This window comes from Caretta caretta, chromosome 3, assembly GCF_965140235.1.
Source record: "Caretta caretta isolate rCarCar2 chromosome 3, rCarCar1.hap1, whole genome shotgun sequence".
Classification (NCBI taxonomy): domain Eukaryota; kingdom Metazoa; phylum Chordata; order Testudines; family Cheloniidae; genus Caretta; species Caretta caretta.
Genome location: NC_134208.1, coordinates 163,038,849 through 163,051,094, shown reverse-complemented (window position 1 = coordinate 163,051,094; position 12,246 = coordinate 163,038,849).

The window sequence follows — 12,246 nt, the reverse complement described above, 5'->3', positions numbered from 1 at the left end:
TGTAATGCAATGTGGTTCAATGACGGCAGTATATAGGGGAAGTTAGTCATTTTTTAGTTTTTCACTGAAAATTATACTAAATCAGTTTACCAGAACTTAATGTTGTCACTTAGCAGCACTTCTAGACTGAGGTTCAATGACAAACCCTGTGCATACATTGAGCTTCTATGCAGCATTACTTGACCAGTAAAAGAAAAGAACTGAGATGAGTTTAAACAGCACCTCAACATTGAAATTCTCAAATCTGCTATACTTACAATATTAAAGTTTTTTATGATCATATACCTAGTTATCTTAAAGACCTTTTATTTTCTTACTGTTGACATCAGATGCTGTAACATAATTCTGAAAGTTTGCCTGTACCTTGAATATGAACCCTGTCACCCAAAATTAAATTGTACAAACAGTTTTAGAATCAAAGGACACAAGACAGTTCTTTTTAACTTTACTACTGTAAACTGCTCTATGCAGTGCTCTGCATGCTTTACTTTCTGTGCTTGTAAAGTTTTAAGTTTTGCATTGAAACTTTTTTTTAAACAAAAAGGAAAATGCCTTTTTCATCAAAATGAAAATTTGTGAGGAAAAAATTCATTTTGATTTTGGTGGAGGGAGAAAAAGGCATCCACCCTTTTTAAGATAAAAGTTTCCACAAGAAGGAAGTGTGGAAAAGTTTGAAAAAAAGTAAATGAGAGAAAGTGGGGTTTTCCCCCACAAAAATTACACTTTTTGAAATTTTGAATATTTTGAAGAATTTCATTTTCAAATGTTTTGTTTAAAGAACAAAAAAATTCACAGAATATTTCAAATGAAACAAAAACACCCTTTGTTTTAAACATTTTCATGAAGTATGCTTTTCTTTTTTGGACCAGCTTTACTTATGAGCGGTTGACAGGCTCTTCAAAATCCATCTTTTCTGCCTTAAGATTCAGGGTCAAATCTGCAGTTAGGGTAAATGAGCATGGCTTCATTGCCATCACTGGAGCTTCACCAGTTTACCTCTACTGAGGATCTGGCCTTGTTTCTGGATAACTGTTTACATGAAAAACTCATCACAACTCATGGGCTTTGGAAGAATTTGCTGAGGACTGTTTAGCATATTATTTCAGATAAAGGGACTGATTAAAGTGCCTCTGAAAGACATAAAATTCAGCGGTGATAACTGATAAGCACCAAACATTGCTTTCAAGACTTATCTTTTCTCTCTTTAATTTTTTTTATTATTGTTGTTGTAATTATCTTAAACCAATAAAAATCTACCACAGCAAATCTGAATATAACTGTGCATTTTAGCCTAGATTGGGCTGACTCTTTGTTATATGCATGCACACTTCCCTATGATTGCATAGGAGCAATTGAGAGCTGAATATGGCCTTTCATTAATAATTACTTCTGTTGGCAAACATGTAGCTAGGGGCTAAATGGTATTATGCAAAATCCATTAGCACAGTGCACAAGGATCCATGAGAGTCAGGCGGTCAGTGAACTCAACGGACACTTTCTTGTTGACAACCATCTGTCTATAGAGAAATTTAACCAGAGCACTTGGCATATGCATCATTTACTATCTTTCAAGTGGTTAGCACTTCTCAGAAAAAAACCAGTTAATAGCCATCCACATGGTGAGCACATCTGTCAAATGGGAATATGGACGCTGACCTCCTTTATAAAGCTCTGTAAGACTTATGGATGAAAAGCACTATATAAGAGGTAAGTATGATTGATTATTATTCTGCTTCAGAGTGTGTGTTTGTGTGGGGGGTGAGAAAAATAGCTGTCACAGTCTCATGTACACAATTCTGGTTAACTTTATTTTGGGACACTGCCAATGACACGTTGAGACTACATCAAGTGGGTGGGCCAGTCTTGCCCATGCACTCCAAAAATGGGCCCTAACTTTTGAGGAGAAAGGCAGGATTTTTGCCCCCTTCAGAAAGCATACAAAGCTTTTCAGCTCTGTTTTTCAGAATTGGAGAGCTACTTTTTGAGGAGAACAACCGGAACTATTTCACTGTAAGAACTCTGGACTCTAGGTTAAGGCTGAGGAGCCCTCAGATGACTCCAGAAAAAGACTGGAAGCACTGATAGCATGACAAATGTGATGATGAATGCAGAAAGAAAAGATGATGTGAAAGAAATGGAAACTACTTCATCCATATACAGCAACCTAAAAATAGGAAAGTTTGGGGTCCCCCTTTAAAAAAAAAAATCTAGGCCATTTTTAGCCATCCCCAATTACAATTATAAGATGATGTGAATTGCCACAGGAAAACAATGTATTGGTTTATCAATCCATCTTGATTAGTCTTTGTGACTACTAATAGTTCTGTGCAATTTATCTTGTGTGTGTCACTTATTGGTACACTGGCTGTTGTATGTTAGTAATAGGGATTTGGGTCAGACTTCAGGTTTTTCTTTCATCATACTCTCAAGGCAATTGAGAGAAATTGACACGGAGGCTTTCCTTGGCCTCTATAATTTCCTTCTTTCATAATACCTGATTTAAAAATTCTCTGCATGCTCTGTTCTCCCCTTGATAAGCATATGTAAACACCCTACCCAATAGTGTTAATAGATATTACATGTATATATATATATATCAAAAGCCAGGAACAGACACTTTAATCATCAAGTCTCACTCTCTCTTTGTTAAATCTCAATTTTAACAAATTGAGAGTACAAACAGCACCTTGTTTTTAATTGGGTCTTCTGAGAGCAACTGTGATACAAATAATAAAAAACAAAGAATAAGAAAGAGCAGACAGTGTTTCTCCAGGCCCACACGGTTGTTCTGTTTTGCTTGTAACAGTTGGAAATATCTGTAGTGATTGTAGAAAGCGGGCCATTGCTGCTATAATGCATGATTGCTACAGCTTATAGCTGGTGGTCTTTTACACTCACTAAAAATTTCTCCTGGCCATCAAGCTGGTGCAAATGTGTTCATAAGCCAGTGAGTACACACAATGAACATTTTCCCCCTTTTTTAAATGTAGATTAATTTAATGCTCATGAAAATCTCTGTATTAACAATCCTAGAGCCTGAAAGCCTCCCTATTCACTGAACAGATAGTGGCAGTACAAGTTCTCCGCACAGTCTTCTTAATATGCTTCGACTCTGACCTGGAAAGTAACAGCCTCACTGCTGAGACCATCACAAAGGATGCAAATTAGTGCCAGTTGTGTTGTGGATACCAGGCAGGTAGGAACCAGAGTGAGACCACCAATTCATGTCACATACACCAAACAGCTACTACATCACTGAAAGCTCTTTGGGGCAGGTTTTGTGTGTTCTTATGACAAGTGTGGAACATGCCTAGTATAATAGGGCCCGACGACTAATTTGGTTCTCTAAGGCACTACTACAAAACAAATTAATTACCACCACCTATTTGGGCTTCAGTTTTGAGCTGGAAATGGGAGGTTCTCTACTTGCCGTGTGACTTCAGGCAAGTCAATTTCCCTAGGCCAGTTTCCCCATCTGGAAAAAATTGGGAAAATGGGCACCTGTTTTGTGAAGTACTTTGAGCTCTGTGGATTAAATGGCTTTGTAAGTGCATGGTATTATAACTTAATTGCCTGACTCAGTTAGTCTCCCTCAAAGATTTTTCTTCTCAAATACCAAACTTTATGGAAAATCCTGGTTCCATGAAAGTCAGTGGGAGTTTCCCAAAAATAAAACTCAGCAGCAGGTCCACTTGCTCCGGCAATTGTTTTTCTGCATCCGTTAAGTTGTGCATGTGTGATCTCAAACGGGAGAGCACACAGCATTGGAATGTATGTCAGCCACGTAGTTACTTTTTTATTTAAAAATGCCCCAATCGCGGCAGAAGCAATGTGTGTATAAAAAACACTAATCTGCTCTGAATGATTTGTATCAATCCTAAAACCTTCCCACCGACCCAAGCTGTTAGAGCACTACCGTAGCTAACCCCTCAGCCTAACCTCCTCTGCAAAGGCCTGGAAAAATAGGTAAGCCTTGCAGTACGCCTCAAATTCAACCAAGTCAGGTCCTGTTGGCCAAGGAGAAGCACAGTATGTATTCCATTTGGCCTCTGGCTCGCATGCCATCTCCTATCTCATATGGAGGTTTCTAGTGCATTGTGAGTGTTCTCCATCATCTAAGAAGCGTACACACAGCACCAAAACTGTACTCGCTGAAGTGTATGGACCCTCCACCTCATGGCTGTAACTACAAAGTGCATGTTTTCATATTCTAGTTAATGAATTGTTGCTCATTCTAAGGTGGTCGTAACGTCCATCCACTGATTAGATTTGCCCCTTCAGTCCCAGACATTTTGTAAACAGCTCTATATCAGGTTTTGTCGTCTTTTCCACCAGAACAAAAAACATAGCCGAAGTACATGAAGGAAGACAGGAAAAATGCTTTCTCCAATTCAATATTTATTGTTTTTCTTGAGTCATACATGGTGGAACACAGTAATTCCCTGTAACACAGTGAGTCCACCAAGTGAGCTCCAGTGCACTGGTTGTCCAGGGAAAGCTGCTTAGTCACACAGAAGTAAATAGTTACATATATCTTGCTAGACATACAAGAATAATCTGAAAAAATTGTGCAATAAAGCAAGCTCCTATATTATTAAATATTATAGGTGGGTCGGATAATACTGCCTATTAAGGTTGCCTGACACTTCCCACTATAAGTTACTGTTTTCAGTTGCTTATGACTTTGCCAAACTAAATATATTTTGCAAAGGCTGATAACTTGGCCAAATATGGGCAGATTTTCATGGGAATGGCAAAAGACATCCCTGACATGAAGCCCCCAGGGGTGTTTGTGAAGCACTCAGATACTGTAGTGATTTACCGCATAGGAATGCCCATGAGTACAATAATAATTCTGGCTTTCAAGCATGGTTTGGATAGTATGCAGTAAATAAAGCTTGGGACCACACAATGAGGATAAAATAGCTGCTCATGAACTGAGCACTGTCCATACTGTGCACTGAATGAGGCAGGGGTCCTGTGGAGAAAATGGAATGTGAACCATGTAACTAAACACCATCATGATACATCTCCACAAGGGGGGCAAATTAAGGTTCTCCTGCAACCGTACTACTGGTATTCCCTAACTTTTGAGTGCTTGACCTCACAATCTTAATGTTCCTTTAACATACCATTCAAATACATGCAGAGACTTGGTCCTGCACAAAACAGTTTACAAAACTAGCCTCAACACTTTTTTTTCCTTAAAAACACATCATACTCTTACAATATATATTGTAGAAGCCATAGGTGTTTATACAATATGCCTCTCACTCCTTTAACAAGGCCACAATATCAGGTTTATCATAGAAAATGAAGCATACATGCACAGGAACCATGCAAACAACATTTCCTTATCAGCGCTTAACAAACAAACATGCTTGACCTCTCATGTTAGATCACTTGTTAGGGTTAAGAGGTGTCCGGTTTTCGACTAGTTCCGGACAAAAAGGGACCCTGGCAGCTCCGGTCAGTACCACTGACCAGGCTGTTAAAAGTCCAATTAGCGGGGCTGGAAGGGTCTCTACTCGGCTCCGTGCAGCTCCTGGAAGCGGTGACATGTCCCTGTGGCTCCGAGGCACAGGGGCAGCCAGGGAGGCTCCGCACACTGCCCCCGCCGCCACCTGACCACTCCCCAACCCTCAGCTGCAGCCCGGAGCCCCCTCCCACACCCAAACTCCCTCCCAGAGCTCACACCCTGCACTCCAACCCTGTGCCCCAGCCCTGAGCCCCTTTCTCCACCCAAACTCCCTCCCAAAGCCCGCACCCCACACCACCTTCCACACCCCAACACTCTGCCCCAGCTTGGAACCTACTCCCACACCCAAACTCCCTTCCAGAGCCTGCACCCCACACCCCTGCACCAGCCCTGAGCCCCCTGCCACACCCCAGACCCCAAACCCCTGCCCCAGCCCAGAGCCTCCTCCTGCACCCTAACCCCCTCATTTCTGTTCCCTTCCTAGAACCCGCACCCCCATCCCAGAGCCCGTACCCCGTCTCAGCCCAGAGCTCCCTCCCATACTTTGAACGCCTCAGCTCCACCCCCCAGCCCGGAGCCCCCTTCTGCACCCCAAACCCCTCATCCCCAGCCCCACCTCAGAGCCGACACCCGCAGCCAAAGCCCTCCCGCCCTCCAACCCCCTGCCCCAGCCTGGTGAAAATGAGTGAGTAGGGGGGGAAGAGTGAGCAACAGAGGAAGGGGGGGATGGAGTGAGTGGGGGCAGGGCCTCAGAGAAGGGGTGGGACAGGGATGGGGCCTCAGAGAAGGGGCAGGGAAAGGGTGTTCGGTTTTGTGCGAGTAGAAAGTTGGCAACCCTATCACTTGTACCTCAGCCAAGTCTATCAAGGTAAGAAATAAATCTCTTCCCCGAACAACACCAGACCCACAACTGACCAAAGTCAGAGTTAATTTTGGAGGTTCAGAACCATTGCACCCTTTTTACATGCTTAGGCCTCTCCTAAAACAGCAGAAAGCAGAGGCTGTGTGTGAACATTTAAGATAAGAGATCAGAAGGATGGTGGCCTGTCTTAAGAAGTGTCTTCTTCTATTGTTATTGTGAGAGAATTTACCAGCAATATTATCTTGTTTTGAGTCTCAATGGGCTTGATCTTGCAAGTAAGCTCTTTCAGTGGCATTTTTGCCAGTAGGGACTGAAGGATCAGGCTTATTATATAAAGTACATATATATATTTTGACATCTGAATCTCTGAAATATTTGTGCATAGCTGATTCACCCACCACTAAATTCATATTTCTTACTAAAAGCAGATGGTTACAAATTGAAAAAAGCCAACTAGTCAGTGCAACTAATGGTGAGTACCCCCTTCCGAGATAAAGAGTCTTAAAAGGTCCCCAGCTGATTCCCCCCAACTCATTTTTTATTAAGAGATGATGGTGGAAGATAAAAATGAAAACCAAATGAACTGAAACATATTTTGTGGTTCAGCCTCATTCAGTAACACCATAGCTCATCACCACAGAAACCATTGTGCTGTAAAAAACCCAACAATCCTGGATTATGGTATTGCTATCCACCTTCAGAGCTACAACTATAAATATAAATAAACCTAAATGGAATATAGCAAGTACTGGGAATGAGCCAACTATATTCAACACAACACATAAATATAGGTCTTATTCCAGTACTGACTGGTCCATGAACAAACTTCCATGTGCTTTGGTGGGAGTTCAGCTAGTGGAACAATGGCAGGACTGGGTAATCAGCAATGTTAAAATATAAGAAATACCCTAAAAGGGTTTGAGGAAACTACCAAGTCTATTTTTGTATGTTTGAGAACAGCCGGGGCTTCTTAAAGTGCAGTTCTACTCTGAAAAGTGACTATATAACAATGGCACCTTTCCATAACCGAGTTGTTTCTTTGTCTATTCAGAATCAGATTTGGTGGTGTTTTTTTAAATGTTTGTTAGGCCTGCAGAGCAAAGCCAGCTAAGAGAGAAAACTGAATACTATTCCTTTTGTGCCTCAACAGGATTATACATGAAATTCCATTCTGTGATTTGTCAGTACTCAGACATGGGTGCTGGAACAATTTGTATAGTGGGGTACTGAAAGCCATTGAACCAACTGCAAACCCCGTATATGATGGAAACTACTTCAAAGCAGGGGGTGCAGCAGCACCCCCAGCACCTATGTTCATTGACATAAATGGATTGCACAGGTGTTAGAGGGTACAATATGAAGACATTTGGGTAGCATGAGCATAACTCAAGGGCCTTATTTGTCCTCTATTACACAAGAAAGAGTCTATCTTCTACTTATAAAATGACCACATTTAATATAGAAAACTATCAAGAGAGATATGGAACTCCCATGTATTCATTATATATAGATATAAGATAGATTTTATACATATACAGTGGCACTTTTCAGAGTAGAACTCCATTTAAAAATAAGCATCTTTAATTCTTTTAGATTAATCAAAATAGGATCCTATGTATTTATTCTTAGAGAAAATAAGTTTAAATTTTTCAGCAAGGCTACGAACCTGCAAAAGGCGGAAGAAAAGGGATGAAAGATAAAACAGACAGTTTTCAGAGTAGCAGCCGTGTTAGTCTGTATCTGCAAAAAGAAAAGGAGGACTTGTGGCACCTTAGAGACTAACAAATTTATTTGAGCATATGCTTTTGTGAGCTACAGCTCACTTCATCAGATGCATTCAGTGGAAGATACAGTGGGGAGATTTATATACACAGAGAACATGAAACAATGGGTGTTACCATACACACTGCAGAAAGAAAAGTAGCCCCCTCCCATCAAAAGAGAGTGATCAGGTAAGGTGAGCTGTTACCAGCAGGAGAGCTGGGGGGGGGAGGGAAAAAAGAACCTTTTATAGTGATAATCAAGGTGGGCCATTTCCAGCAGTTGACAAGAACGTCTGAGGAACACCCTGGGGGGGGGGGGTAAAACATGGGGAAATAATGCCAGGTTTCAGAGTAGCAGCCGTGTTCGTCTGTATTCGCAAAAAGAAAGTGAGCTGTAGCTCACGAAAGCTTATGCTCAAATAAATTTGTTAGTCTCTAAGGTGCCACAAGTACTCCTTTTCTTCATGGGGAAATATTTTTACTTTGTGTAATGACCCATCCACTCCCAGTCTTTATTCAAGCCTAGGTTAATTTGCAAAACCAGTTTGCAAATTAATTCCAATTCACCAGACCCCACCATACGATTCATTATCTACAGCCAAGCTCTACGATACAACTGCATTTGCTCCAACCCCTCAGACAGAGAAACACCTACAAGAGCTCTATCAAGCATTCTTACAACTACAATACCCACCTGCTGAAGTGAAGAAACAGATTGACAGAGCCAGAAGAGTACCCAGAAGTTACCTACTACAGGACGGGCCCAACAAAGAAAATAACAGAACGCCACTAGCCAGCACCTTCAGCCCCCAACTAAAACCTCTCCAACGCATCATCAGGGATCTACAACCTATCCTGAAGGACGACCCATCACTCTCACAGATCTTGGGAGACAGGCCAGTCCTTGCTTACAGACAGCCCCCCAACCTGAAGCAAATACTCACCAGCATGCACACACCACACAACAGAACCACTAACCCAAGAACATATCCTTGCAACAAAGCCCGTTGCCAACTGTGTCCACATATCTATTTAGGGGATACCATCATAGGGCCTAATCACATCAGCCACACTATCAGAGGCTCATTCACCTGCACATCTACCAATGTGATATATGCCATCATGTGCCAGCAATACCCCTCTGCCATGTACATCGGCCAAACTGGACAGTCTCTATGTAAAAGAATAAATGGACACAAATCAGACGTCGAGAATTATAACATTCAAAAACCAGTTGGAGAACACTTCAATCTCTTTGGTCACTCAATTACAGAGCTAAAAGTGGCAATTCAACAAAAAAACTTCAAAAACATACTCTAATGAGAGAATGCTGAATTGGAATTAATTTGCAACCTGGATACAATTAACTTAGGCTTGAATAAAGACTGGGAGTGGATGGGTCATTACACAAAGTAAAACTATTTCCCCATGTTTATTCCCCCCCCCACCCACCCCCCGCTGTTCCTCAGACGTTCTTGTCAACTGCTGGAAATGGCCCACCTTGATTATCACTGCAAAAGTTCCCCCCCCCCCCCACCGCGCTCTCCTGCTGGTAATAGCTCACCTTACCTGATCACTGTCCTTACAGTGTGTATGGTAACACCCATTGTTTCATGTTCTCTGTGTATATAAATCTCCCCACTGTATTTTCCACTGAATGCATCCGATGAAGTGAGCTGTAGCTCACGAAAGCTTATGCTCAAATAAATTTGTTAGTCTCTAAGGTGCCACAAGTCCTCCTTTTCTTAAAACAGACAGTGGTTCTCAGTATAAATTGTAACATATCTTGTTTTTGAAAAAGATTTGCATCTGTGTTATTCCAAGAACCACTGCCATGTTATAGAAAACAGAAAAACAAAAACAGACCATTTACAAATTTTGCCTACAGTACATGGACCAAATTAAGACCCAGCTTAAGCCACTGAAATCCCATTGAAGTCAATGGGAGTTACACTGTATTTCCCAGAGTTGAATTTGGCCCTATGTTTTTATTTGAAGGAATGGCGAGCAGTGGATCGTCTTTTCCAACTTAAGCATTTTATAAAAACCAGTACCTTTCACTGAGATTTCAAAAAAGTTTACTGGGGGATTTAGCCACACAGCTCCTTTTAATTTCAATGTGAAGCCAAGTCCCCTACTTCTTTTTGAAAATATCTGCCTTTAATTTTAATCACTTATCTGTTGCTCATTATTCACCTGAAGTCATTGTGCTCTGCTTGGGATGACACAGTCATTCCTGAAACAAACTATTATGCCATCACAAATTTAGGACTAGAATTTCTGGTGCAGAACAAGCAGCAGAATCTGATGGAGCCCTAAAGTAACAAAACTGGTATTAAATATCCCTGCGAATTCAAATTAAGCATGTATGGAGAGTATCTGGCTAGCAGAGACTCAAATTGTCATAGTTGTGAATGCAAATGAATAATATGCACCAGTAAATGTGTGCAGATTTTGAGAGAGTTGGGCCAGAATTCTTTTACAAAAGTGACTAGGAGACATCAGTGGGTCTTTAACAGTGAACCGAAATAACCTACACATCAACAGGAAACACACAAAAGATTAAGAATGCAAATAAATATACAATAGAAAACATCAGTTTCTGGCACAGAAAGCTGAAATGGGAAATAATAATGGTGTTAACTGAAACCTTTGGGCCAAATTCAGTCTGTGTCTATCCCTTTAATGTTTAGTGCCTGCACTTTTAAATGAGTGTCTCTGATAATTTATATGCAGTGAGGGATGCATAAGTCTTTGTCTACACTAGGAAAGAAACTGTTAGAGTCCCAATCTATAAGCATGATACTAACAGTTGTGGACAAACCATGCTATAAACAAGATTTATTCTTGCATTCGTAGACAGAAATAACAAATATGTGAAACCAAAGCATGATTTCTCTATATTTAGACAAGTTTAAAACATCTCCCTTGCATGATTTTTGGATCTCCCCCCCGCACCATGCCAATCCATAGAGTCAGCTATGATTTTAGCCACAACCGTGTTACACGACTGTTTTCACAGGGTTTTGGGGGGTAGGAGTGGGTAAGAGGTGACAGTATAGATGGGACCTTATAATAAAGATTTCAACAGCATTTGTCTGTTTCTTTAAAGCCAACATCTTACCTCATCTAGAACATGGTTTATAAAACCAGTTGCTTTATCCCACTGTGTATTTCAGCTTTCTCCCCAAGATGATGATCGATCAATGCAGAATTTCTATCAAATGTATGTTCCCCCTCTCATTTTAATAATTTTATTTTAAAGGGGGGGGGGGATCTTGCCACCTTTAGTCAAATAGAATAGATTAGCTGCTCTAAAAAATTAAGAGCAAATGAGGGAAAATTCTCTTTTAAACATTAAAAAAATCTTCGAAGAAAATAAATGAAAATACGGTAGCTCCTCTGTGCCACTTTGTCAAAAACACCTTCTGTAAGTTCTTTGCCGAGTGTGGTGAATGGTTTGCGCCAGGTGTGCTATCATGCTGACCAACATTGTCTCATTGTTTCTTTTCACTCTGTCTGTATTCATCTGTTTTCTCTTGTCTAATACAGTACTAAGATTGTAAGCTCTTTGGAGCAAGAACAGTTGTTTCGTTTTGTGTTTGCGCAGCACCTAGGACTCCATGGTACTACTCTTGGTAATCACAATGTAAACAGAATGTTCAGAGAGAGAGATTTAAATAGAAAATCCATATTTCTCTCCCAATTTGTCAATCTGTAAATCATGCATCTTACTAGCTCTTTTTGAGTCTCCTAAACCCACTACATCTGCTATAACAAACAGCACCTCTGCAGTAAGCTCTGGTAAAACAAATTGCAGACTTTTAAAAAACATCTTTTTTTAAACGATTTAATAAATTGGTAGGCTTAGAATTCTCCTCTTGCCATTAGTCAGTTCTTTATCTTGGCTTACAAACCCTAAACACTTCTCAGATGTGCCTTGGACAAAAACTATTACAGCTTTGTTGCAGTATTTACAATTATCCCTGCTTGCTCACTGGTGGTAACCTCAGAGATGCTGAGCATTCACAGTTCTCAATTAAGCCAAGGGGTGCTCAGCATCTCTCAAGCACTGACTTTCTGATAAATCTGGACAATTCATCTCTCAATAGGACAATGATAGACCCTGATTCCAATTTGGC